This window comes from Myotis daubentonii, unplaced genomic scaffold (assembly GCF_963259705.1).
Source record: "Myotis daubentonii unplaced genomic scaffold, mMyoDau2.1 SCAFFOLD_94, whole genome shotgun sequence".
Lineage (NCBI taxonomy): Eukaryota > Metazoa > Chordata > Mammalia > Chiroptera > Vespertilionidae > Myotis > Myotis daubentonii.
In genome coordinates, this window is record NW_026775529.1 from 52,539 (window position 1) to 80,435 (window position 27,897).

General features: G+C 44.7%; 1 long non-coding RNA gene across 1 annotated transcript in view; it reads left to right on the forward strand.

The window, feature by feature from the left end:
• The window catches only part of LOC132225771 (uncharacterized), a 78,602-nt gene that overhangs the window by 45,322 nt on the left and 5,383 nt on the right, over positions 1-27,897 (forward strand). The window contains exons 3-5 of the long non-coding RNA XR_009450983.1: positions 23,127-23,289; positions 25,697-25,853; positions 26,795-27,130. This is a non-coding gene — a long non-coding RNA (uncharacterized LOC132225771). The remainder of the gene's footprint in view (positions 1-23,126; positions 23,290-25,696; positions 25,854-26,794; positions 27,131-27,897) is intronic.

Here is a 27,897-nt window from a genome sequence, read left to right on the forward strand (position 1 = left end):
AGGCCCTGCTTGAGCAGGTGGCTGTTAGATACAGAGGCTGGAATATATAGGCTGGAACCATGCAGGTCCCCCTGTCCTCACAGGCTGGGGAAGCAGTGTGTGTGTGTGCCTACATCTTCCTCCTACTTGCAAGCTGCTCCCATAAACTGTAAGATAGATATGGTGATGACATCTTGTATGCAGTGTGAAAGCAAACTGAAAAGGGAGAGGTCATTGGGAGCTGGCATCTCCAGGGAAGGGCTCCAAAATGAGGTAGGGTGTGGTAAGCCTTTCTAGGTGGCTAAGTTTTAGTGGTATAGAGAAGAAAGGACTGGCCTGGCCGGTCTGGCCAGCATCAGGAGAGAAGGCTGGAGAGGCCCAGAGTCAGTTTCACCAGCTTCTTTGAGAAGCTGATTCTCAGGCTGAGCAATAGAATGTCTTATGGGGGCCTGCAGAATATACACCCACAAGCCTTCCTTCCTCCAAGTCTCACTCCTGGCTTCATGGCCAGATGAGCCTCCAGAGTCTTCTTCATGTATTTTTCTTGCTTGTATAACTCCTGCAACTTGGCAATACCTCACCATAGTGCTGAAGTGGCTTTGCGTGTGGATGACCCAGAGTCCTCTTGACTGCCATAGCCATTGAATTATAAAAAACTAAACAGCTTGATTGAAATATAATTCTGTTATTCACTTCCTTAAAGTATACAATTCAATGGTTTTTAGTATATTCACAGAATTGTGCAATGATTGCCACAATCAATTTTAGAACATTTCATCACCCTTCTCAATAAATCATACCCATTAGGAGTCATTGTCTTTTCTCACCATGCCCCATCTGCGGTCCTAGAAACCACTAATCTACTTTCTGTCTTTATGGATTTGTCTATTCTGGATATTTAATTTAAATGTAATCACACAAAATGTGGTCTTTTGTTACTAGCTTCTTTTCCTTATATTATGCTTCCAAGGTGCATCCATGTTGTAGCATATATTAGAACTTCATTTCTTTTTATGGCTGGATAATATTCCATTGTATGCATATACTTCCATTCATCAGTTCATGGTCATTTGGGCTGTTTCTACTTTTTGGATATTATGAATACTGCTGCTGCGGACACTAATGTACAAGTTTGTGTATGTACATATGTTTTTATTTCTCTTGACTCTATCAATAGTAAAAGTGCTGGGTCATATGATAACTCAATATTTAGCATTTGGGGGAACTGTCAGATTGTTTTCCAAAGCAGCTGCACTACTTACTTTACTTTCCTACCAGCAGCATATGAGGGTTCCAATTTCTCCATGTCCTTGCCAGCATCTGCTATAATCTGTTCTTTGGATTATAGCCATTCTAGTGGCATGATGTTGTATCTCACTATGGTTTGATTTTATATATATATTTGATATTTTACAGAGAGGAAGGGAGAAGGATAGTTAGAAACATCGATGAGAGAGAAACATCGACCAGCTGCTTCCTGCACACCTCCTACTGGGGATGTGCCCACAACCAAGGTACATGCCCTTGACCGGAATCGAACCTGGGACCTTTCAGTCCACAGGCCTATGCTCTATCCACTGAGCCAAACCGGTTTGGCTGATATGCTTTTTTCCTGATGGCTAATGTTGAGTATTTTTTCATGTGCTTCTTCGTTATTTGTATATGATCTTTGGAGAAATGTATATTCAGATCCTTTGCCCATTTTTTAAAACTGGGTATTTGTCTTTCTATTATTGAGTTGTAAGAGTCCTTTATATATATGATTTGTAAACATTTTCTATCGTCCTCTGGGTGTTTTTATACTTTCTTGACTGATATTCTCTGCGGCACACAATTTTTAATTTTGATGAAATCCAATTAATTAATCTATTTCTTCTTTGGCTGTTTGTGCTCTTGATTTCATAGCTAAGAAGCCACTGCCTATTCCAAGTAACAAATATTTATACCTAGGTTTTCTTTTTAGAGTTTTGCCTCTTATATTTAGGTCTTTGATGTGTTCTGAGTTATTTTTCCGATATGGTGTGAGATAAGAGTCCAACTTCATCCTTCTGCATGTGAATATTCACTTGTCTTAGCACTACTAGTATTTGTTGAAGCTACTCCTTCTCTCATTGAATTGCCTTGATACCCTTGTCAAAAATCAGTTGGCCTTACATATAAAGGTTTGTTTAAGACTTTTTAGCTCTCCTATTGATCCCATCCTTATGCCAGTATCACACAGTGTTAATTATGGAAGCTTTGTAGTAAGTTTTGAAAGTGGGATATGTGAGTTCTCCAACATTATCCCCCCCAAATTGTTTTGGTTGTTTGGTTCCCTTGTACTTCCACATGAATTTTAGAATCAGCTTGTCAGTTTCTGCAAAGAAGCCCATTAGAATCTGATGGGGATTGCTTTGAATCTGTATATCTTCTGATCCATGAATATGGGATGTTTTTCCATTTATTTAGGTCTTCTTTAATTTCTTTCAAAAATGTTTTGCAGCCCTAGTTGGTTTGGCTCAGTGATTGGAACATCGGTCTGCTGACTGAAAGGTCCCAGGTTTGATTCTGGTCTAGGGCATGTACCTTGGTTACTGGCTCCATGCCCGGCTCCAGATGAGGCGTGTGCAGGAGGCAACCAATTGATATGTCTCTCTCAGGTCGATGTCTCCCTCTCTCTGTCTCTCCCCCTCCTTTCCACTCTATCTAAAAATCAATGGGAAAAATATCCTCGGGTGAGAATTAACAAAAAAGAAAAAAATGTTTTGCAGTTTTCACTGTGTAATTCTTAAAGTTCTTATTTAAATTATCCTGAAGTATTTTATTCTTCATGAATTGTTTTTTAAATTTGTTTTTGGGTTATATTGCTAATATATAGAAATGTAATTGATTTTTGCATATTAATCTTATATCTTGCAAACTTATTAGTATGCTGGACTTATTAGTTCTAATAGTAGTTTAGTGGATTCCTCAGGATTTTTTATATACAAAATCATGCCATCTGTGAATAAACAATAGTTTTACTTCTTCTTTTCTGATCTGTCTTTATTTATTTTTCTTGTCTAATTGCTCTGACTAGAACTTCATTAGTGTTGAATAGAAGTGATGAGAGTGGATATTTTGCTTATTCCTGACATTAGGAGGAATTCAGTCTCTCATTAATAGGATGTTAAGGGGTTTTGTACATGTCCTTTATCATGCTGAGGAAGTTCCTTCCTATTCCTAGACTGTTGAGTGTTTTTATCATGAAGAGCTGTTGAAGTTTATCAAAGGCTACTCAGATGATCATGTGGTTTTTGTCCTTTATTCTACTGATACGGTTTATTACATAAATTGATTTTAAGATGTTAAACAAACCGGTGTTCCTGGAATAAATCACACTTGGTCATGGCGTATAAACCTTTTTATATGTTGTTGGATTTGTTTTTCTAGTATTCTGTTGAGGATTATTATATCTATATTCCTAAGATATATCAGTCTGAAGTTTTCTTACTTATGATGCCTTTATCTGTTTTTGATACTGGGATAAAACTGACCTTATAGAATGATCTGGGAAGTGTTCCCTCCTCTTTATCTTTTTTAATGACTTATTTTTCATATTGTAAAAATAAAAAGATATAGAAAAGTATAAGTAAAATTAAAATTACTAGTAATTCCACTATATAGAGGTAAGCACTATTATTATTTAGGTGAATTTTCTTCCCATTCTTCTATGCTTATACATGTTAAAATACAAAATAGGCATCATGCTCTATATGGAGTATGGTATGCTGTTTTGCTTTTTTTTATGTTAAAATTATATTGTGAGCTACAATGAAATATTATTCAACCATAAAAAGGAATGAGGTGCTGATACATTCTATAACATGGATGAACCACAAAAACATCATGCTAAGTGAAAAAAACAAATTCAAGAGGTCATATATTGTCTGATTACATTTACATGAAATATTCATAATAGGTAAATCCATAGAGGCAGTGTGAAGATTGATGGTTGCCAAGGGCTGGAGAGTGTGAAATGCTTAATGAGTACAGAATTTCTTTTTGATGATAATGTTTGGAACTAGAGAGAGGTGGTGATTGCACAACATTGCGAATATACTAAATGCCACTGAATTGTTCATTTTTAAAATGCTTCTCTTTAGCCCTGGCTGGATGGCTCAGTTGGTTGGAGCACCATCCCATGCACCAAAAAGATTGTGGGTATGATTCCCAGTCAGGACACATACCTAAGTTTCAGGTTCAATTCCCAGTCAGGTTGCATACGGAAGGCAACTGATTGATGTTTCTTTCTCACATACATGTTCCTCTTTTTCTCTCTCCCTTTCTCAAATCAACGAAACATATCCTCAGGTGAGGGTTAATAAATGAATTAAATAACCATCTTTATGTTAATCAAATTTTACCCCAGTAAAAAATTATATTTGTGAATGTTATTAGATGTGATTTAAAATAAAGCTCTTATTAAGTTTGATTTTAAAATATTTTATTAGATTTAAAAAATTATAATATGAACATATTTTCTTATGATAAAGTGAAGTGATAGTTAAGGTTTATGTGCAAATTTCAGAATAGCATAATGATTTCTCAATAGCTACAAAATATTTCATTATTTTATTATATAGCTAATCTAATTTTTTATTATGTATTATGCTATAATGAATATCTTTAGGATTGTTTCCTGGAAGTGAGTTATTATTTCTTGAGCTTTATAAGATACTCCAAGCTCAAAAACCATAAAATTAATGCATAAATTGAACTATATTCAAATAAAAATGTTCTGTTCATCAAAGTATCATTGTAAGAGTGAAATGACAAGTTACAAAGTAAGAAAAAATATTTATAAAACATATACAGCTGATCCTTGAACAACGTGTTTGAACTGCACGGTTCTACTTACATGCCATTTTTTTCAATATGCATAGTACTGTCAATGTATTTCTCTCCCTTATTATTTTTTAATAACATGTCCTATTCTCTAGCTTACTTTATTGTAAGAATACACTATATGATACATATAACATACAAAATAAGTGTTAATCGACTGTTTATGTTATTAGTAAGGCTTTGAGTCAACAGTAGGCTACTAGTAGTTAAGTTTTAGGGGGTCAAAAGTTATATATGGATTTTTTTTTTTTTTTTTTTGCTCTGGCAGGATAGCTCAGTTGGTTAGAGTGTCATTGCGATTCACCAAGATTGCAGGTTTGGTCCCAGGTCAGGACACATATAAGAAGCAACCAATGAATGCATCAAGAAGTGGAACAACAAATCAATATTTCTCTCTCTCTCTTTCTCAAATTCAATAATTTTTTTAAAAAAGAACAAAACTGGGGACTCTTTCCCCCTTCCCACGTGGGAGTCTGTGCTGTGAGTTTCTTTTCCCTTCCCCACATGGGAGTCTGTACTTGTTCTTTAATAAATTTCCACTGTTGCTATATATATATAAAAAGAACAAAACTTATATGTGTTTTTTTGACTGTGCAGGGGTTGGTGCCCTAACCCCCATGTTGTTCAAGGGTGATTAGTAAATGGCTTGGATCCAGCATATATAAAGAGCTTCTATAAATTCATAAGAAAAATAACTAAATATAAAAATTTCTGAGTGTAACTAGGTAGTATTTAGAGGAAATTTTATAGCATTAAATGTATGTATTTAAGAAGAAATTATGAGCCAAGGATGCATTTCAGGAAGTTATTTTCAAAGAAAGTAGAAAAATTAAAAAAATAAGAATTTTAATGAAATAAAAATCAAACATATAATAGAGAGAATTTTTTTTATTGATTTCAGAAAGGAAGAGAGAGCGAGAGAGAGGTAGAAACATAGTGATGAGAGAGAATCATTGATCAGCTGCCTCCTGCACACCCTCAACCAGAGATTGAGCCCAAAACTCGGGCATGTGCCCTGACCAGGAATCCAGCTGGTGACCTCTTGATGCATGGGTTGAGTCTTAACCACTGAGCTGGGCTCATTATTATTTTTGAAGAACAAAGTTTAGTATTTAAAATTCTCTCTATTAACCTGGCCAATGTTTCCATCTCCCTCTCCCTCTCCCCTTCTCTCTCTCTAAAATCAATAAAAAAAAATCTATAAAAAGGATAATGAAATTGATAAAACTCTGATGAGAGTAATAAAGAAAAAAATAGATGAACAAATAATGAATAGTAAGAATGAAGAAGGGGACATTACTAGATGTCCTAGAGACATCCAGAAGATACTAAGAAGATATGAACAACTTAATGCTAATAAAAGTAAAAAGTTTAGATGAAATGGGAAAAATCCCTAGAAACAATAACTTACCAAAAGTGATTAATGAAGAAATGGAAAACCTGAAATAATTCCATAACAATTACAGAAATTGAATCAGTAACTTAAAATCTTCCCACAAAGAAATCTCCAAGTCCAGATAGCTTTACCTGTGAATTATATTGAACACTCGAGAAAAATAAAAATCCATTCATATAGAAACTCTTCTAGAAATTTAGAAGCTTTGACTCCTAAAGAACCAAAGTTATCCTTCGTAACTCATTTCACAATATTAATATGACCCTGACCCTCAAATCTAACAGTCAATATAGGAAAATTAAAGGCCAATCTCACTTATGAACATAGATATAAAAACTCTAAAGTACCGTGGAACCTCATTTCTCAAAGTTAATTCATTCCGGAAGGCTGTTCCAGAAGCTATTTGTTCGAAAACCAAATAATTTTCCCCATTAGAAATAATGTAAATTGAATCAATCAATTCCAGACCCCCAAATGATTCCCTGTTTTAAACTTTTTATATACAGTACATGTCTAATGTACTTTTATAAATAAACACTTCTTTTCTTAAAATTATTGAACCACCCCCTACTAGCCTTAAGTGAATTTTTCATGTATCATTGCCTCGGAAACGCTGTCACTGGCTAACTGCTTTTGGTTTATCCAATCAACAACAGTTTTTCTACCTACTCAATTGCCTGTGATTGTTTTGTGAGCACCCTTAGGAACATTAGCACTCTTTTAAAAAAATTTAAATAAATTTTTTATTGTTTAAAGTATTACATATGTCTCCTTTTTCCCCCATTGTCCTCTCCCCGGGCCATTCCTATCTCCCAGCACATGCCCTCACCCCACTACAGTCTATGTCCATTGGTTATGCTTATATGCATGCATACAAGTCCTTTGGTTGATCTCTTACCCTACTCCGCACCCCCTTACCTACCCTCTGAGGTTGTAGGGTCTATTCGATGCTTCTATGTCTCTGGATCTAATTTTGTTCATCAGTTTATGTTGTTCATTATAACCTTAGCACTCTTGATGTCCTCTTTATGTTTTAAAATTGTGCTAATCTTTGATTTCACCAGCAACAAAAGCATTCTCTCCTTTGTTTGTTGCCTGAGACACTTTTGATCTTGCTGAGGTATCAGCATGGAAGGGTTGTCAGGTTGATAACTGGAGTTTTGGTCTAGAACTGAGACTTTTTATTGCTGTGAACAACTTGTTTGAGAATCAAATTGTTTGGAGATGGAAGATGTTCAACAAGCAAGGTTTGATTATATTAAACAAAATTTAACATCATATAAAAAGGATGGTGCAGTAGTGTGGAGGAGAACGGAGGAGGGGCAGGAGTGGGGTGGAGGGGTAAGTGGGGGTGGGGGGCTGTTGGAAAAAAGGGGACATCTGTAATACTTTCAACAATAAAGATAAAATTTTTTTAAAAGGATAGTGCATATGATCAAGTTATATATAATCCTAGGAATGTAAGATTTGTTTAATACTCAAAATCCAGTTAATGTTATTTATCACACTAACAGATTAAAGAAAGAAAAATCTTATGGTTATCTCAATGGATGTAAAAAAAGCATTTGATAAAATTTAACTCCCATTGAACTAAATGGATAAATAATTTTTTAAAAAATAACTTTTGCCAAACTGGAACTTCCTTAATTTTATAAACACTATATTTTAAAAAATAGCTAATGCAAGTATCATACTTAGTGGTGAAACATTGTAAGTTTTCCCTTTGAAAATTGGAATAAAACAAAGATACCCATTACTAATACTTTTATTCAGTACTGAACTGAAGGTCCTGGCCAGCACAGTAAAGAAAGAAAAGAAATAAGGATTGGAAAAGAAAGAAACAAAACTGCCATTAGTTATAGATAATATAATAGTGGAAATAAAAAATAATCTACATATAATCAGATTATATTAGAATATATATTAGGCCGAGGCCGGTTTGGCTCAGTGGATAGAGCGTCGGCCTGCGGACTGAAAGGTCCCGGGTTCGATTCCGGTCAAGGGCATGTACCTGGGTTGCGGGCACATCCCCAGTAGGAGATGTGCAGGAGGCGGCTGATCGATGTTTCTAACTCTCTATCTCTCTCCCTTCCTCTCTGTAAAAAATCAATAAAAAAATATATATTTAAAAAAAAAAAAAAGAATATATATATTAGAATATATTAGAATAATTAAGAGGGTTCAGCAAGTTTCCTGGACTTAAAGAAAATCAATAAAGAAAAATCAATGTATTTAACAACAACAAAGAGAAAAATTTATTTTAAAAGGGTATCATTTGTAATAATAGAAATTTAGTAAGACTCCAATGCAAAAAATATTGAAAGCATTATTGACAGAGATTAAAGAGCTTAATAAATTAAAGTGGTACTCATGGATGGGTAGACTCAATGTTACAGATATTGTTAGTTCTTCCCAAAGTGATCTATAGATTCAGTTTTATTCCTAATAAAAACTCAATGTTTTATGGAACTTGATAAGGTGATTCTTAAATTTATATGAGCATACAAAAGGCCAAGAATAACTTAGTCACTCTAGAGAAAGAATGAGGTTAGAGGAATTGCTATACCCGGTTAATCTAAACCTATAGTAGTTAAGAGAGTGTGGCATTACTTGGGAATAGACAGTTCAATGAAAGAGCTGAGACTACAGAAACAGACCTACACACATCTGGACACTTGATTTCAGACAGAGATGACAGTGCATAGCAGTGGCAAAAAGACAGATTCTCGATAAACTTCACTAGAATCATTTAGGTATCCACTAGGGAAAAGAATAAAATTGGAAACCTACCTCACAACAAATTCTTCCTTGAGGTGGCATCTGGGTGGCACATCTTTGCATCTGCCACAAGCCCAAACAGGCAATAACCCAAATGTCAATCAGCTGAAGAAAGGTTAAACTCGGCTGTGTTCATATGACATACCCATAATTCCCCAGTGTTTCCTCATGCACTTTTGTGATCTATCCATCTTAGGGCAACCACTGATCTTGCTAATACTTGATTTGGTCAATCTTTAAATTCTAGTCCTTCTAGTAGATGTGCAGTTTTAATTTGTATTTCCCTAATGACAAAAGATGTTGAATATCTTCTCATGTGTTTGTTATCTAAATGTCTTGTTTGGTGAAATCTTCAAGTCTTTTGCCCATTTTAAAATTGGATTGTATATAATTTTTATATGAAATTTGCATATGTAATTTTGTGTATGGCTCATACATAAAGGCCTATAATCCATATCAGGTTAATTTTTGTATATGGTTAATGGTGTAAGAGTCACAGGCCACTATGTTGCATATGGCTATCCAATAGTTCCAGCACCATTTGTTGGAAAGATTGTTTGTTCCCCTTGAATTGCCTTGGTACTGTTTGTTGAAAATCAATTGATCGTGTACATGTGGGTCTATTTCTATTTTTACACTAAAATCACATTTTTTACACTGGCTTTTCAATTTGACCTGAATTCATTTAGTATAAGATCTGAGGTATAGTCTGGATTTATGTTTTCTCAAATAGTTAACCAATTGTCCTTGGGGGGGAAATCATACTTTTTATCTCTACTGTTTGAAGCCCAAGCTTATTATAGGTAGATTTATTATGCTATATATAAAGTCTATTTCTGGGCAATTCCGTTTCATTGACGTGTCTGTGGGTTTAGTATCAGTTGTGTGGAGAATGTGTTGATTAATATTCTTACCTGGAACTGAAGGGGAGCCCAGAGCTCCGTCTGCTCTGGGAAGACTGCCCCTCCTCAGATCTCCAGACCACCATCAGCAGGAGTGACAAGGGCTCCTGACAAGTACTGTCTCCTTCCTCCCAACAAACCCAACCTGGCCGCCACCCTCTGGCTTGGGCCCCTCAGGACCTCATCAGACTTTAGTCAGAACCCACAAGAGGCCTAGAACTCTCAGGACATCCCTCATCCCAGGAGTCTAAGGCCCGTATGGCTCTGTATTTCCCTTTTCTGACTTCATGGCCCACCCTACTCCAGGTCCAGAAAGCCTTTCACTGGACTCTCTGAAACTCGTGGTGTAGCATCATCAACAAACTCCCCTATATCCTGGACATCATTTCGGAATGTCCCCTTTGCTTTCTTGCTCTAATGGAAAACTACCTCCCTGCAAGGACTCTGTTTTCCCAGCAGCCCCTCAAGTGCTTACTCCTGGGTCTAGGGATGAGAGTTGCCCATTTTGCCCCCCAGTGCCATTTCTGTTTGCCCTCCTCCTTACAAACACCCATGTTTGAATGCCAGGTGATCAGTCATGACCACCCATTTCTCCCGCTTTTGCAGTCATTCACAGACCTCCTGTCATTTGCCCTCATCCTTGAAATTTTAGATCCTGACCCACAGTAACCTTCTCCAAGCCCCCTCCTACCTTTTTGTTTGTTTGTTGCATCAGTCATGTGGATGAACAAGCCTCTCAGCCCCTTGGCCCCCTCTTCAAGATCTTGGCTTCTGCAATATTTCGGCCTCTCACTCCCATAGCCAGACTTTGATCTGTCAAGGCAATTCCTTCTTCATCTCGATATCATGTATCCCCCTCTGTGAAAAGCATTGCCTTTCTCTCCAGTTCACTCCCTCTAGTACCCCCACTCCAACAATTCTTCCTGGAACCTACTGATCCAAGAAAGATTCATTATCCCCCACCCCTCGAGTACCACTTCTCTCTTTAGTCAGCTCAGTATATAGTCACCTGGCAAAACCACGACCCAGGTTAAACTCAACCCTCTACCCACTCTACACCTGCACCCAAAGGCTGCCCGGAACTGACAAAAAACCTACAATGGGCTGACCAGTCTCACTCCACTGACAGCCTTGTCCTAGTTTGCTAAGAAAATAGAAGCCCTTGGAAGAGCAGTTCCACGGCCTCCACCACGGCTTCCCCCACCCACCTGCATCTGTGTTCATCAACTCTGCCTTCCGTGTCCCTAATACGGACGAAGCGTCCATGTTCCTATTCAAGGACAGCCCCTTTTTTCTGCACCAGATGCCGTCCCCATCTGCCTACTCAAAGACTTCACTCCAACACTTATCCCCTTTCTCACCCGCATCATCAAAACAGCCGTCTCTCTCACGTGGATGTTTCTCTCTGTCTCTTCCCCTCCCTTCTACTCTCTCTTTAAAAAAGAAAATCAATGGGAAAATATCCTCAGATGAGGATTAACAAAATAAAAAATCAACTAAAAATATATTTTTTTAAAAAAGAGAAACCTCCTCTTGGCCTTACATTCCCCTCAGGCTCCCACCCAACTTCTCTCATCCTCTTTATGGCACAGCTCTCAGAAGGAATGGACTCTTCTTGCCGCCTTCAAGTCCTCTCCTTCCTTCCTTTCTCCCTTCCACTCCCATCAGGCTTTAGCCCCCATACCCCAGCAAAGCTGCCTTTGTCAGGGATTTTCCACGTTGTTAAATCTCAGGCCTCACCTTCCTTGCCTCTCCATAGCATGTAAGAGTTCATCTCTCCTTACCTGGTTCCCAGATCAGCACCATCCTCTCCTGGTTCCCCTTCTACCTCTCTGGTTGCTCCTCCTCTGTCTCCTTTGCTGGCACTTCATCTCCAAGGCTCCACCCTTGCACCTCTTTTCTTTTCTTCCTCTTTTTTAAAAATATATTTTTATTGATCTCAGAGAGGAAGGAAGAGGGATAGAGAGACAGAAGCATCAATGATGAGAGAGAATCACTGAGTGGCTGCCTCCTGCATGCCACACAGTGGGTCTAGAGCCCATAACCTGATTATGTGCTCTGACCAGAATCGAACCATGACCTCCTGGTTCATAGGTTGATGCTCAACCACTGAGCCATGCCTGCTGGGCAGCCCTTGGACCTCTTTTCATCTCTTGTCTACACTAACTCCCTTGATAATCTTCTACAGCAGCGGTTTTCAACCTGTGGGTCACGACCCCTTTGGGTGTCGAACGACCCATTCACAGGGGTCGCCTAAGACCATCAGAAAACACATATATAATTACATATTGTTTTTGTGATTAATCACTATGCTTTAATTATGTTCAATTTGTAACAGTGAAATTGGGGCACCACACACATGAGGAACTGTATTAAAGGGTCACGGCATTAGGAAGGTTGAGAACCACTGTTGTACAGTGTTATGGTTTTAAATACCATTCATTTGCTGATGACTTCTAAATTTATATATCTGGCCTAAGCCTTTTTCCGATTCCACCTCATATTGTCTCTAGGCAGTCTCCTGAATCTGAATTGTGGCCACACCACTTCTATTAGGCCCAAGTCGCCAGTTCTATGGAGTGAGGGCAGCTGGAATGGGGGCCAGTGACTCAGTGAATGCGGCCAGCTGGTGGATTCAGTCTGCACTCTGGGCTGGCTAAGCAGCTTGGTGTGAAGCACTCATAGCTGGGTCAAGGGTGGCTGCATCTCACAGGCATACAGGTGCCTGCCTCGGGACACTCGGCATACAGGCGCCTGCCTCGGGACACTCGGCCTGCTGGGCCTCCTTCCTGCCTGCTTTCAGGGCACAGTGACCTTTCAGGGGGATACTGCTAACGGTCTAGCCAGCCCTGAGGTATTGCCCATTCATCTCGTGGCCTCCATACCAAGCTGAGATTGTCTCTCCCCTGGACTTCATTGCTCTCTGGGACCCCACAGGGACCAGGCCAAGTGAGAAATTCTGTAAAACCCCTCTGAGTTCCTCTCCCACCTTCTGGGCTCACTGCTCTGGAACCACACCATACCTGAGGAACCCAGGTAGGCTTTCAAGGTGGGTTATGTCACCTGGGCCCAGTACGCACAAATGGGAAGCCAAAAGCCTTATTCACTGCAGCAGGGGGCATCGAAGCCTCCTGAGTGGGCTTCTCAGCAACAGATGGAACAGAGGGCAGTCCTCTCCCCACACCACTCAAGGCTGCAATTTTGCAAACCAAGAATTAAAGTCTGGAATACTCAATGCCCTGCGGTCTCGAAAAGTGGGAGGATCCTAAAGGAAGATCAACTTCCCTTAGAAGCCAGGCACATTGGCAGGACGTGCCCGGGTAAACAAGTGATCTCGAGGCAATGCTAATCTGCTCTTTCCTCTTCTTCAGAGTGTCTGGTCAGGTCTAAATTGAATTATTAATTTAGTCCTGTGTACCCGTGTCACTTTTCCAGACAACTCACCCACGGTCAATTTCAACATGCAATTTGCAATGAAATTTGACTGATCAGCAATACCATAATCAGTTGCAAATGTCTGTGCTTGTATTTGTTTGGTGTAGGGTCTTTTTCATGCAAGTGAGAGAGGCCAATAAATGTCATGACCTTGTTCTGGGACATTGACTAGCCAGAAGTTGTTTCTTGGGTCAGGGATGGGCTGGATGGTGAAGAAAATAGATTGTGGGGACTTGAAGCTGCAGCACGTGGAATTGTGTTTTCACCTTAACACATTTATGTTCACAAGAGTAATTTGAGTTGCACAGATGATAACACATGTAATCCATAAGGTAGAAGGGAGCTGGCATTACCTTGCCTGGCTTCACCCTTTAATCCAGTGGTTCTCAACCTTCTGGCCCTTTAAATACAGTTCCTCATGTTGTGACCCAACCATAAAATTATTTTTGTGGCTACTTCATAACTGTAATGTTGCTACTCTTATGAATTGTAATGTAAATATCTGATATGCAGGATGGTCTTAGGCGACCCCTGTGAAAGGGTCGTTCGACCGCCCAAAGGGTCGCGATCCACAGGTTGAGAACCGCTGCAATCTCTTCAGATCTACTTGCTGCAGACCTCCAGTAACAGGGGCTTCTGACCTGCTGAGGCAGCTCTATTTCTGAGAAACTTTTTTGCCTGGACTCCTATCTGCCGTTGTAGGTCTGTCCACCTAGTGCAGGGCTCTGGTCTCAACTCAGAAATTGTCTCATTGCCTGAGTTTGGGCCAGTCTCTAAGCCTCAATTTGTCCACCTGAAAATAGGGAACCCAGTTGTCCTATCTCAAGGATTGTAACAGAGCGTCTAGCTGTAAGCAACGGAAATTGACTCTTAACTTCAGCAGGTTGACTCCATTGACTTAAGCAGAAAAATAATAGGGATATTGAGCAGCTCAGAGAATCTCTGGGCAGAGCAAAGAAGCAGCGCAGAGGCCACACGGCCACAAGAAGGGCCCCAGATCATACTGCAGCACTGGCTCCGCCAAGACCTTGCTGCTATCACTGTCGCTACCACCACCCTGCACTAGGCTCTGCTGTCTGGCCTGCAGCATCCTGTCCTTGCCCTCAAGTGCCACCAGCTCCACTGTCCCATGGAGGCTGATCTATTGCACCCACATGACCACCAAGGACAACTCTCTGTGGTCCCTGCTTCTTTGGTCCACTAGCTCCCAGGTCACAGTTTGGAGCCATATGTCTGATTATCAAAGCCTAGGGCCGTGGTCGGCAAACTGCGGCTCGCGAGCCACATGCGGCTCTTTGGCCCCTTGAGTGTGGCTCTTCCTAAGCCTTAGGAGTACCCTAAATAAGTTAATAACAATGTACCTACCTATATAGTTTCAGTTTAAAAAATTTGGCTCTCAAAAGAAATTTCAGTCGTACTGTTGATATTTGGCTCTGTTGACTAATGAGTTTGCCGACCACTGGCCTAGGTCATGGGCCCCTGCCCTGCCACAGGGAGGCTGGGAAAAGTGTGCACGTGGTACTTTCAGTCTCTATGGTGGAAGTGGCTCTACCTCAAAATAAGGGGAATTCCCCATCACAGGAAGAGGGTTCAGATCCTGGGTAGCCAAAAAGAAGAACAGAGAGTCAATTAAGATAATAGATGTTAAAAAGGTTTGAAAAGGTATCAAGTTCTACCCACCTGCCAAAGATTATTCATTTTGTAACTACTTCTGCAGATAAAGAGGGGAGAATGTTGTGGTTCCTGTCCTCAGAGACAGCACAGTACCCTCAGGGAGGAGGAGGCCTGGGCTGGATGACTCCTGTTCCTAGCAGGGTGGATTTCAGGGTGCCCAGATTGTATGCTGATTAACTATGAAGTACTAAGTCCGGGGGGGGGGGGCGGGGGGGGCAATATCTGAGGCTTCTCGGGCAACCCAAAGCTTGCTTGGAGGTGGGTGGTGTCTCATATTCTCACTGTATCTGGGGCTGTGTATCAGTCCACTGAAGTCTGATGCAGACTCAGAGCTGAGGAATCCTGTCCTTGCGTGCCTCTTTCCACTGAGAGAACTGTGTCCATGAGGTAGCTTAGAGGGCCCATAGAGGAGGCCTCTACAGAGCTCACCGCAGCCTGTGTGAGCAAACCAAGCAGACCACTGCAAGCGCAGAGCTAAGGCCCAGGAAGGTCCACACTGAGGTCATTTCCCCACAAGCCTCCGCCCCTCTAGCTCTCTGGGAGATGAAGGAGATGTATCTTATTGTAGGGCTAGATAGGGCAGGGGAAGGGCAGAGGGGCCAAGTTAAAGCCCATTTTACACTTGGCATTGGGTCCCAATTTTACTAGTCTTTCTGCATTGTTCAAGCTCTCCTAGATTGTTGGCTGCCTGTGGGCTCAGCTCAACAGCACATAGAACATGGCCTGGCACCTGAGAGGTTTCTAGTCATGTTTACCTAAGGAGCAGGGGTCGTGGGGCTAATGGTCCCACTGCACCTTCTCTCAGGGAGGAGAGCTTCCCACCGCAGATGTCTGGATAAAAGGAAAAGAGGAGGTCATTGGACCATTCCAGTGTTAGGAGGCCCTAAGGGTGCTTTGCACACAGTAGGTGCTTCTTGCCCCTGGATAGAATAGAGTTTCCAGTCATTGGAGCAGGATCTGGGTCTGCCCTAAAGCCAGCCAGGTCCCCACTCTGTGGACTGGAGAAGACTCGGGGTTGGGCCCAGAGGGAGCAGGACTGCCCCAGGTCACACAGAAGTCCCCTAGAGAGGGGGACTTGAGTTACTGGAGAGGATAGTGTCAGCTTGGAAGACTAGGCACTGAAGTCAAAGAAAAGCAGAGCCTGTCTACCTTCACCCCACTGTACAGATGGGCAAACTGAGTCTTTAAAAAACTGGGTGCCTTGTCCCTACCTCACAGCTCATCTGCTGTCCTGCCCACTCCTTTCCTCTTTCTCCTTCTCCAGCTCTGAAGGAGAAGTACTGAAAAGCATCATAGCCATACCTGGCCCGGGTCAGGCACCCCACCTTCTGCCCTGCTCTAGAACAGGGGCCAGCAAACCATGTGAAGAGTCATACAGGAAATATTTAGACTTGGAGGTCCATAGGTCCATATAGCTCTGTTGCAGCTACTCAACTCTGCCTTGGAATGTGAAAGCAGCCAGAGATAATATGTAAATGAATGGGCCTGGCTGTGCTCCTTTGTTTATGAACACTAAAATTTGAATTTCATATAATTTCCACATGGCATGAAATATTATTCTTCTTTAATTTTGTTTCAACCATTAGAAAATATAAAAAACTATTCTTAGCTCAAGGGCTGTACAAAAATAGGCAGAGGGCCAGATCAGGCCTTCAGGCCATAGTTTGCCAATTCCCTGTTCTAGAATGTGCTGTCCTGGGGCCCAGATTTCCAGAGTCACCGAGGCGGTAAGTCATGTCATACTGAAATATGGGTGGTAATAGAGTGGCAAACCGTTCTGGTTTTCCCAGGACTCAGGGGTTTCCTGGGATATGGGATATTTGATGCTACTACCAGGACAGTCCCAGGCAAACCAGGACAGTTGGTCACCCTCGCTGGTAATCATTAACCCAGAGACAGGGTCCTGGTGTGGCCCCACGGGCCTTCCCCGTGCACTGCCTAGTGCTTGTGGTTTGTGGTAGGGCCTCTCCCGCTCTGCCTGGCCCTTAGCAAGGAGATGCCCCCTCCTCCAAGCAAGAAACCTCTGTGGTCTGGGCGCTCTTAAAAGGCAGGAAGTTGAATCATCAACTCCGGTAACGTCTCAGTCAGCCTGTGGGTCTGCCCTGGGAGCTCAGGGCTCCAGGCCCAGGGAGCTGGCTCTACACTTTGTTTGCTGCTCTTTCCGACCAGAAAAGCTCCGGAAAGAGGCTTCCAGGGAGGCTTCTGAAGAAATGAGAGCCGTGGAGTCAGGTGGGGAGGAGAGAGGATGGCAGGCTCTCACCGGCTCTGTCCTGAGCTTGCTGTGTGGCCTTCAGTGACTCCCTCGCCCTCTCTGTTTCTTGGCTTTGGCTTCTACGACAGAAATACTGATTCTTTAAATCCCCTTGAATGAAGAGTGTGGACCAAAGTGAGAGCATCCTGGATCTCTGAATGCTTTACGACCAGGGATGCAGGATGCTCAGACACACATCCCTGTCTCCCGCTCACCAGGGAGCAGAACCTGACCAGCCACCCCGGTTCAGACTGCAGAGGCTTTAGAAGGGCAACAAGTCTGGACTTAGAGAGCTGGAGGAGAGGGGCAGAAGAGGAGTAGGTTAAAGAGGAATCCTCACCAATAATAACAATGTTATTCATGCCATCTGTTGTTCATTAAGCACTCACTCTGTGCCAGCCCCTGGGTGATCTCAGTTGATCCTCACCATGACCCTTTAAGATAAAAACTATTATTATTATTTCTGTTGTATATGTGAGGCAAATGAAGCCCAGAGAGGTTAAGTACCTTGCCCATGGTCAAACAGCTACCAAGTGGTGGAGCAGGCATTAACCATTTGTTAGACTGTAGCTTTGGGGCTCGGGTGCTCAGGTGGCACAGGGGAGGAATGAGCTCCCCCGAGAGGTCAAGGACAGGGCGGGGGAGAAAGTGTGCTTCCTTTCTGGTGCTGCATAAGGAGCTCCAGAACATACTTAGAAGTGTGGGGCTTGCTGGGTGGGTCGTGCCCTGATGAAGCAGATCACCCTCACGCATTGTTCAGGTTGCCTCTGTGGGCCCAATGAGGAAAGTGGACACACAGCAGGATTTTGCTGCAGACAGGCCCTGGGCACTCACTTTTTTTGAGCAAAGGCAGCCACCCCTGCCCCAGAGGTGCCCTTGGGTGTCTCTGTCTGCTCCTTCCTGCCCCAGCATTGGTGTCACACTCAGGAGTCAGACTGTGGTCCACAAGACCCATGCCATGCCCTGCGTGGCCTCCCTGTTCCCCTGTAAAGGAGGGGACAATGAGGGCAGAGGACTAAGCCCAGGAGGGGCCCGCAGAGTCACTAACAGGGTGTGCTTCTTGGAGTGGAGGCAGCCGCCAACTTAGCTGTCCTCAGAAACCAAGCAGAGAGACCATTCTGGGGAAAGAAGCCAACCCAGCTGCCCAGGCCACTGACTGAACCCCCAACATAGGCTCGGGCTAGGCCTGGAGATGTCTTCTCTCCTGTGAGCAGCAAGTTCGAAGCCAGGCTCAGCCAAACCCCTAAGCATTCCTTACCTTCTCTGGGGCACCGTGAAATTTTGCATGAAGCCCTTCATCTAAAAAGGATTTTGTTCATGTCTGCTATGTGGGCATTGACTGGATTGGTAAGAGTGGGGGTTTTAGAGGGTTCGTTATCTAAAGACCTACTAGGGGCCTGGCCTGGACTGAAGCCTTGAGGAGGCAGTAGGGGGCCTGGAACCTGTGTGCAGTGGCTGAAGCCACCCTCCTGACCCCAACCTGGGCCTGCACTGGACCCCAGGCCTCAGGAGCCAAACCATCTTTGCAGACACTTGGATTCTCTTACCTGACTATTTGGGGCAGCCCTGAGCTAGACTTGATTATGGCAAACTGAAATAGTTCCTTCCTCGATGTGGCTGGCTCTCCCCTCCAAATGAGCCTTTTGGAGACCCTTGGGGTTCTGTGGTGAGCACAACTCCCCATCCTACTCTCCAGTTCTTCTGGCAGAAAAGGAAGAGCAGCCCAGGGAGCCTCCGTGCAGAGTGTGAGGTCCATGGGCCCTTGTGGACTGAGTGCCACGGGCAGCACAACGCCTCCCTCCAGGTATGGGCCCCGCCCCTTCCCTGTCCCCAGCTCCTTCCCCCTGGAGAAAGGCACAACAGGAATGGCCGGGTGAGACACTGTGGGACTGTGCCCAGGGAATGACAATTCTGGGCTTCTCCCTACTCCCTGTGAGTGTCAGCCTGGGTGTGGGCCCCGGGAGGCCCCCGTCTTTCCCTAGTCCAAAGGCCACTAACAGCCCAGCAGCTGGGAGTATGTGGAGGGGTGTTCTTCTGCCAGGAGGTGCAGAACAAAGGAGGGCAGGTGGGAGAGAAGGAAGAGGCTGAGCTTAGTGCATATCCTGGTGCCTGAGTGCATCTCCGTCTGGCCAGGACTAGGCCACTGGGGCTGCCCTCAGCTTCCCCTACCGCGCAGCCTGCACCCTGGACAAGGCTCTGCAGAATAGCCTGTCTTCTTCGGCCCCTCCTGCTCCTGAGAGGCAAGTTTCCTATAGGACTTGAGTGAAATAGCACCAGGTAGCCAGGCTCCCGAGCAAGTCCCTATCAAGCTACTCCTGGCCGAGTCTCCCCTCAGGGCATTTGCCTTATCAGGGATGGGTGCTGTCAAACTTGCCAGTGGTGGGATTTCTGACCCGGAGTGCTGGGTGAGGGAGATGATTTGGGTCGGGGCCCTTTGCAAGCCATTCAAATTGTCTCAGGTTGGCAGTGCTCCACTGCAGCGCTGGTCACTGGAGGGGCCACGTGAGCTCAATGGGGCCCCAAGTGGTGGGAGCAGGGAGACAGGGAGCTCCTGGGGCATACAGTGTGGCCAAAGCAAGGGGGACCATCCAGCACTCAGAGCTGTTGGCGTGGGATGGTTCTGCCTTGGCGGTGATGAGTGCCTATCATGGGGACATCCAGGTGCAGTGAGAAGGCTGGGCAGGGATGGTGTGCACAAGGGGATTGTGGGAGCAAGGGTCTGGAGGTGGGAACATGCCAGGCAGGGGTAAGGACTAGTGAGCCACCCAGGGAAAATGTATACAAAGGTTGTGAACAATTAGGCGGAGAGCTCTGGCCCTGAGCTCCATGCCTCCCCAAGCATTTGCTAGCCGTTAGGGGTTGAATTGTGCCCCTACAAAAAGATATATGGAAGTGCTAATACCCCTCATTTGAATGTGACCTTATTTGGACATAGGGTATTTGCAGATTTAATTGAGTTAAGATGAGGCCATTGGGGTGGCCCTAATCCAGTTTGACTGAATTCTTGTAAGAAGAGGGGCACTTGGACACAGACACAGGTGCACATGAGGAACCCCGCATGAAGACACAGAGACAACAGACACAGAAGGAAGGTGGCCACGTGAAGATGGAGGCAGAGATTGGAGTTATGCTTCCACAGCCCAGAGTCACCAAACGCTGGAAGAGGCAAGAAAGGCTTCTCCCCTGGAGGCTTTGGAGGGAACATGGCCAACACCTTGATTTTGAACTTCCAGCCTCCAGAACTGCGAGAGAACACATTTCTGTTATTTTTAAGCCACCCAGTTTGCGGTACATACTTTGTTATGGCAGCCGCAGGAGACTGCCACACCAGGCTGGCTCTGCTGCCTGGAACACCCTTCCGCCTGGTTCCTTCCAGTGAATCCTCTCACCACCTCCAGTCCCATCACCTGCTCCATGAGCCGGAGTTGAGTGCGATTTCTCTGTGTAACCTCATGCTGAGCCCTCGTCCAGTAGATCTGTAAGGTTTGCTGGCCAGCCTACATCCCTGCCTACATTGTAAGCTCCTCGGGGCAGGGCCTGGCCTGCAGTAGGGCAATGTAGACCTGGTCCACAGTGGGTGCTCAGTCAATGTGAGGTGGTAAATGGAGGAGTAGTCGAGAGTGCCAAGGCCCTCAGACTGGGATGAGCCATCTACTCCTCCACAGCCTGGCCTATCTGAGGTGGGCACAGAGCCAACCAAAGAGAGGTAACAGCACCATCCACACAGGCCATTTCCCAGCTCCTCCACTTTCTAGCCCCCTCCTGCCCTTATGTGAGTCTGAATGACTTGGGGAAATTCCTAACCTCCCCTTTCAATTGGGCCATTGGCCCTGTGAGTTTGCCACAACATAATTGCTCAGGTCCCTCCAACAAGGGGACTGTGTCTGTGGCTCGATGACTCATGCACACTGCTCCATCCCACAGCCTTGGGTGGGACCCAGGGCTGGGGTTAGTGCCAGCCAGAGCAGACTAGGAGCTTGGACATCCCGTTGCCCCAAGCCAGTCCCCAGGAACAGAGCGTACCCAAGGTTTTAGGACAAAAATCTGGAAGCAGGGAGGCAACTCTCACTTGAAGTGAGATCTGAGTGATAAAAAGGAAGAGACTGAGGAAACAGTGAGCTCAAAGGCCCTGAGGTAGGAATGAGCTTGGTATGATCAGGAGCTGGAAAGAAGGCAGGGGAGGCTGGAACATGGTGAAAAGGGGGTCAGTGGGGCCCTAGCCAGTTTTGCTCAGTGAACAGGGTGTCCTGGGTTCGATTCCGGTCAAGGGCACGTACCTCGGTTGCAGGCTGGCCCTGGTCGGGGGGTGTGCAGGAGGCAACCAATGGATGTGTCTCTCTTACATCGATATTTCTCTCTGTGTGTCTCTCCCCCTTCCGTTCACTCTAAAAATCAAGGGAAACATAACCTCAGGTGGGAATTAACAAAAAACAAAAAAAGAGGTCAGTGGTAGGACCTGAGATTAGATTGAGTCCACCTGGATAACTGGGATAATCTCTCCATCTCAACATCCTTAAATCAATCCTCTCTGCAAAGCCTCTGTTGCTATATGTAAGTATAACATATTCCAGGTTCTGGGGAGCACAACATAGATATCCTGGAGGGACATTATTCTGTCTACCACAGTGTCTCTCTCATCCTTACCTTTCTCTCTCACGCTATTGCTACAATTCTGTTTTCCTATCTATCTACCTATATGATCTATTGACCTGTCATCTGGCCACAATATATCTCTCTTCCTACCTCTTCACCAAGTCTCAACAAGTTACTTATCAATCTATTACTCCTCCATGACTTTAATCTTTCAATTTGAAAATTGAATCCCCCCTCAGCCCTCTAGCTAATAAACTGACTTTTAAATTCAATTTCAATCCTGGCCGGTGTTGCTCAGTTGTTAGAGCATTTTCCTGTGCACTGAAATGTTTTGGGTTCCAATCCTGGTCCGGGCACATACCCAGGTTGTGGATTTAATCCCAAATTGGGGCACATGCAAGAAGCCAACTGGTCAATGTTTCTCTCTCTCCCTCTCCTTTCCTCTTTCTCTAGAACAAATGAAAAACATATCCTCAGGTGAGGATTTAAGAAAAGATACTTCAGTCTATCATTATGAATTATCAAGCTTCATATTTTCACATGTGTCATATATGTGAACATTCTTTCTTAATGTCTCCAAATAAATTAAGTAAATATTGAGTGCTTGCCATGTGTCCAATTCTATGTCATGTGGGTGAGATAAAAGGCTGATGACACCCCCAGTAGCCATATTGGGTCCTTTTTCATCACCATCAATGCCATCTCTGCCAATCCATGCATACTTCCAATTTGTTATCCATATACGGACCATTTTTATATGGACTTTCCAGCCACATCTGGGCTGTTCTAGTCTGCCCTTTGCTTACTAGTCATCCTGTGTATGCCTAAATAATGCAGGCTCATTTTAACTCAATCTTAGATCAAGTGTGGGTACAAAAGTATATCTGCTAGGCAAGCATCTTCTACATCAAGTAACAAATCCTAAAGTTAAATGGAAATTATTTTTAGGTTGACTGGGCAGGTAGCACAGAAGATGGGGCCTCCAGAGATGTGACATCTGGCATGAGTGGATACGTGCAGACACACAACACACACACACACACACACACACACACACACACACACACACACACACATACACACACACACAAATGCACATGTGCACACACAAGCATATTTGTGCCCTCTCTTTTCCCTCTTCCCCCACATAGTGGCTCTTTCCTGATTCCCTCATTTCCTCCCCCACTCCCACCCCCAGGGCCAAAGCAGACACTTCAGCACTGACTCATGATCTCCCTCATCTTGTTTCCAGTCTAGGAATCTCACCTCCTCACCTTGGCTGTGAGGTCTTCTGAGGCAAGAATGATGCCTGTTCTTTCTTGGGCATGTCCTCCCAGCCTGGCCAGCCAGAGGCCTGGACACCTAAGAGCTGCTGGCCTTTCCTTGAACTCTGAGGGCTTCTGTGGAACAGAGAGGTAAGAGCTTAGATGCCCAATAATAGAGGCTCTCCAGAGAAGTCCCCACTGCCCAACACAGTTCGCTCTGCCCCCCCAAGGAATCTGCCTGTCTTGACCCAGCTGGTTGCCAGGGTAATGAGGGTTTCCTCCTTTGGTAGAACTCTCTTAGAGGAACTGCACTAAGTGGGTAATCTGCTTGGAGCAGACTAGTGGGGATCAGCTCAACAAGAATGTCCTTGTTTCCAAGCATCTCCATTGCACAAGCATCCAGTGCCAATTCCTGTCCAAGCCTCTCCTAGGGGCTGGCTGGAAACCCAGCACATTTGGAAGCAGCTTGCCACCAGCCAGAGCTGCAGGTCCTGGATGTCCAGCAGTTACATACCCAAGGCCAGCCCAGGCTCACAAGTCACTTTGTCCACAGCCCTAAGGGAGGAACAGCTTGCTCCCCAGTGTCTGCAAGAGGCTCCCAAGCAACCACCTTGCACCCTGGAGCCCTTCCCAGCGGTGGGAGGCTGGACAAGGCCAGGACACCATTAAGGAATCCCTGACTGAGGTGAGGAATCTCGGGGCCAGCTGGCCTTGCTGCTTCTGGTTCCGCACTGAGCCTGGATCCTATCCACTTACTATCCAAATCCAATGTATGCCCCTCTCCTGTCCTGTGGTATCCCAGGGCAGAGGCCTCATGTAGCACATCTCTGTAGCCTGAAGCTAGCTCAGAACAACCATAGGAATTGTATGCAGAGCAGATCTGCACCTATGCACAGCTCACACCAACATCCCTAGGCCCAGAGCCCAAGCCCAGGCCTATAGCAGTCTCCACCTCTCTTCCCCAGCTCAGAACCCTCACTTAGTAAGTTTCATTAACTGTTTAGAGCCCATCAGGTAATAAATTATCCCCTTATTTGCTCCCTAAAGGAGCCAGGCTGGGCCAGATATCCTCAAACTGAAGTGTTGGGAAGAAATGGTACTCCCCTGTCAGAGGAGGGAGCCCCCACAGGAGGCCATGCTACTCGGAAACTTCTCTCTTCCCACATGGTTCCCAGTCCCTGCCTGGCCCAAGCCTAAGTCCCAGCAGACCACAGGCCAAGTGGGGCTTTTCCATGCCTTGCTGGATCTCAGCCTCCATGAGAAGGCTCTGGAAGGACTAAGAATCTCAGGCTGGGCCAGCTAGACAAGCCCAGAGGGACATTGCCACTGGGGCCCAAAGAGGGGCAACAGGCACCAGGCCACCCAGTCAGCACTTGGCTGAGCCAGAGGGCAGCCTTCTTGCCCCTGCCCTCCAGGATGGCACTCGAGCCCATCTTTGGGCTCAGGGCGCACGTCCCTCCACCCCAACAATGCTTCTATTCCAGGAGAAGTCTAAGCACCCGTGGGGCAACCAGCACTGCCCAAATGCAAAGGGCTTCTTGGGGCTCCAACAACCACAGTCAGCTCTTCCCTCCATCTCTGTAGCCCCCACTCCAGCCCCTCACCCCTTCCCAGCCTCACTCCCCGACCTCCAACACAGGCAACCAACCAGTCATTAGTCTGATGGCTATCATTCCAAACACTTTGTTTTTTCTATGAAATTACATATCTCTGTGTGTCTGTGTTGAGATAAAAATGTAGACTTTTGTAGGTAGTTTTTAAATGTGAATGGGATTATACTGTGCACATTAGCCAGAAACTTGCTTTGTTATCAGGTGTACAATAAAATGATGCAATATTTGTGTATTCTGAAATGTGCTTTTTCACTTCACACTTTTATTAGGGCTCTTTGTACATCAGACACACAAAACAACACAACAATTCTTCTTTTTGTCTTCTTTTTACACGGGTTTATTTACCCCATTTTCTAGTGATGGACATTCAAACTGTTTCCAGTTTTTCACTGTTACAGTGACGTACCAACATTCTTAAACCTTCTGGTGCCATATCAGAGGGTCTCTCTACATAGATTCCTGGAAGTCGACTGAATGCTCTCATCTCCCCCTTCAACTTGGGGAACTTCAGGGTTCACTTTCACCCACGGGCAGCGTACTAGTATCTATTCTTGTACAAAGGGCAGTTCCCTCTTCAGGAAACACTGTGGACCAGCTCTTAGCACTGTTCTATCCCCACTGCACTGCTATGGGCCTCACAGACATCACCGTCTCCCTGGAACATCCTCACCCTCCATCTCACCTGAACTGCGTCTATATGCAGGTCCATCGATGGCCTTCTCAAGAAACTCCCTAACTGTACCGCCACAGCTCCCAAGATGGCTTGTTTTACCTTGACTACCTTCATATGCTTACGGAATTATCTTCCTAAATGGTCCTAAGTCCCTTGAAGACAAATCTGCCCTAAGATGGAGCCTTGTTTGTGTAGGGCTTGTTAAATGTGTGCTATTCTATATATAAAAGCCTAATATGCAAATTGTCCCCTTGGGCTGTTGTTTGACCAGGAGTTTGACTGGGAGAATGGGGAGTTTGACCACTTGCTATGACGTGCGCTGACCATCAGGGGTGGCACGGAACATGGCGGGTGTCAGCGACAGTGGAGGTGCTGTGGGCCCCGATAGGCCCTGATGAGAACGAGACCACGGCGGGATGGTGGAGCAGGTGAGCGGGTGGGTGGCACCAGGCCAAGGCAGGTGTGAGCAGGGCCTGATCGCCCCCCCCCCCCCAGACAGCGACCAATGGCAGTGGCAGGGGGTGGGACCACAACCCGGTATGATGGAGCAGGTGAGGGGGCGGTGCCAGGCCAAGGCGGGGTGCCAGGCGGGGCTGCGGGGCTGTGAGGCACGTATTCATGCACTGGGCCTCTAGTTTTTAATAAAACCAAGTTACCCTCAGTAAATGCATGGGAGCGGTCTCTGTAAGGTTGCTAGATTGGGGGGTGGGGGGAGGGGGAGGATTTGCTTTGATTTATCAGAAACCCTGGGAAAGAGTGAAAGGCTTTCGCTTGAACTGTTCAACTTGACTTGGAGCCAGTGCCTTTGGTTCTTGGTGGTAATTGGATTAGGCCAGGCCCCTCAGCTCCGAGTGGGGTGTCTCACACTTAGATTCTGGTCAAGGCTCCGGCTTGGCTGGAGTTACTGTCTGCCGCCAGTGTCCGGGGAGGCATTTGGAGGCCCCAGGGACCTACATTGCCTTCTGCCATCTGTGGCCACTGGGCTGGGTCTGAGAGTCTGAGGAGAGACAGGTGGCCTGGCTGGCACATCATCCAGACATCTCCTGGTGCTGGTCCGTACGGTCCTAAACCAGTTGGCAAAGAGTGCAGAGGGGTGCCTCTCCCAGGCATGCATTTATAGTGCACCACAGAAAGAGCCAAGGCTGGGTCTTGCCAGGGCAGTGTCTTCAGCCACAGATACTGTCTGGGCAGCTTTTCTCTCTATCCCAAACCCCTGCTGCAGCCCCTGCCTGGAGCCCAGGAGGCAGAAACTGCTGGCTTAGTACTCTCTTGAATGCCAAAGTATGTGCTTTGCACAGAGCTTGCCATAGATAGGCAGCCAGCAAAAATTTACCAAATGACCAACAGAATGAATGTCTCTCTCCCTTAGAGGAGGCCACCTAATGCCATTGACCATATGTGAGAGGAAAAGGACTGGATTCCAGAAACAGAGGAGACAGAAGAAAGTGTGAGCAAATCACACCTGCATCTGTGCAGTCTTCCCAGATTTCATGTTTTCCCTTCAGGATTCCCCCCCCAGATGTCTACAGGCACTCCGATGCTAAGGGCAAGTGATCCAGTTTTCCTAACACTCTAAAACGGTGACATTTCAAGTGTGATTTGTGACCAGCAGCATCAGCAGCACCTGAGAGCTTATTAGAAATGCAGATTCTCAGCCCGACTCCAGACCTAATGAATCAGAATCTGTACTTGAATCAGATCCCAGGTAACTGTGTGCATGTTAACACTGGACAAGTACGACCTGAAGCAGCTAGTGATTAAACATAGGACTTCTCACTTGGCTGCTAAGATGTGGCAAACTACATTTGGGGCTTCTACCTACCTTGATGACTCAAATTATTGAGTCAGATATTTTCTGTATCCCCAGCCCTTGAATACTGTCTAGAACAAGCATGTCAAACTCAAAGGCTAACATGGGCCAAATAAACAAGGTTTAAGTTTATGTGGGCCGCCAAAAACCAAAAGCTTCAATTTTCCTAGAAACGTAGGTTTATTTTGATAGAGACATGCTGAATACAAAGGGCTGAAATAAATGTGTAATTGTTAACATAAAATAATAGAACATTTTAATAAAAATTAGTATTTTTTTTCTTGAACATTAACTTACCAGACATTGAATAACTGCACAAATTAATGAGCATAATGTAAGTAAACCTATTTTTCTTGTTCTCCGAAAGCGAAATATTTCCTATTGCGCACACCAAATAAGTCAGTACAAGACTAATGACATGGCAGGCAATCAGCTGCTAAAATATTTGCTGCTAAAATATCAGCTGCTAAAATATAGTATTAGTGGAGAGAAATGGTGCACCTGCGCGTAAGGCACGTAAGAATGAAAGAGGATTATAGTAACCAGTCATTAGCGAATATTGTAGTTCATTATTAATAATTATGTATAACAGGATATTGTAAAATTTAAGTTATGAAAATTTTTTGGAAATTTTTATTGAAACGTTTCTCACATACTGTTAT